Source organism: Parasteatoda tepidariorum, chromosome 10 (assembly GCF_043381705.1).
Source record: "Parasteatoda tepidariorum isolate YZ-2023 chromosome 10, CAS_Ptep_4.0, whole genome shotgun sequence".
NCBI lineage: Eukaryota > Metazoa > Arthropoda > Arachnida > Araneae > Theridiidae > Parasteatoda > Parasteatoda tepidariorum.
In genome coordinates this window covers 77,889,826-77,891,148 of record NC_092213.1, presented here as the reverse complement: position 1 = coordinate 77,891,148, position 1,323 = coordinate 77,889,826, and the positions used below count along the sequence as shown (strand labels likewise).

Sequence of the window (1,323 nt, the reverse complement as noted above, 5' to 3'; positions counted from 1 at the left end):
CAATTAATATTTGATGCTTCGTAGACTTTCATGCTCAAGGAAGTTTTTCTTAGAATTTTTCAGCGAGATATATTTGTTTTTAAGTTTTTATTAAATTGAACTCTATCGTAATTAGCAGGGTTGTCAATAGCCTTTATTTATTGTCCCCCCCTCTGATATTTAAGGTTTTGTGCTACTTTCAGTTAAATATGAATATATATTCTTATTACGCTCCTATTTGATATTTTAAGTTTTTTTTCCGAAGACACAGGTATTTTTGTAGATCTGTTTTCCTTTGAATTCCCTAATAGCATTCGTTGCTGACATCATTAAACAAATCAACCAGTTTTACGGTCAAACACGCTTACATTTGACTAAGACTGGTTTACTTTGACTTAAATACTTCGAAAAATATTAGTGAATTATTTAAATCACAATTAACGTAAAATGAGGAATAAAAAAAACAAAGATAGGGAAAAAGTAATTTGGTCAACGCATTTAGTTTATTCAGTGGGAAAAAAAATACAAACGTTACCACTTAAAAAATAAATGAGATAAAAAATTTTCGCAATTTTAATAAGACAGATATGATTTAACTCTTGCAAAAAATTAACACAGGCAAGCATTTATTTACTTCCAGGTTTTTATACTGACGTAATAAAGGTTCCAATTACGATTTTTCTAGTCAATAAGTATTAAATTGTTAAGTGTTACGTACAATTTTTAGCTTAAATACGCCTTTACGTATTCCGTATTGATAGTTTAAGAATCTCAAACACTGTATTAGCAATTTAAAAAGTTCACTTCTAAGGATTCTTGAAACTCGAAACGACAAAATAAAGCCGGAAAAATTCAAAAGCGATCACCCAAACTATTGTTGGTATGACGTACGTGATGTAATCGAAATCTGCATGCCCGAACATGTCCAGAAAGACCAAATTTACCTGAAGAAAAGATGGAAGCAGACGGGAGGGAGAAATGCGTGGGCGTCAGATGGGGCGGTGGTAGGAAAAGATCCGTTTTATCCCTATGGTGGGGAAAAAGTGCGTCCGGGAAAATGGAAAGGATGCCAGTGGTCGGAGCGCACAAAGTGCGTGGGTGTTGGGCAGGGCTGATGAGGGGTGAAGAAGGGAGAAACTCTTCTCTCCCCCTTATTTAACTCGACTCTCGACTCGCTCCGGGACCAGTTGCTCCGCCTGATGCTCACTCCTCTTCTTTCGCTGCTCCTCCTTTGATCTCCCGGAATTTCTTCTCTCTTACCTTTCTCTCTCAAACACACACAGGTGAGTACTTCACTCTCTCTTCTTGTTTACAAACAATCTCATCATTATATATATATATATA

General features: G+C 35.7%; 1 protein-coding gene across 1 annotated transcript in view; it reads left to right on the top strand.

Annotated features, from left to right (window-relative positions):
• The first annotated feature begins 1,062 nt into the window (after positions 1-1,062).
• LOC107454708 (uncharacterized) overlaps positions 1,063-1,323 on the top strand; it is a 248,392-nt gene continuing 248,131 nt past the window's right edge. The window contains exon 1 of the mRNA XM_043050141.2: positions 1,063-1,262. The gene's annotated coding sequence lies outside the window, so the exon portion shown is untranslated. The remainder of the gene's footprint in view (positions 1,263-1,323) is intronic.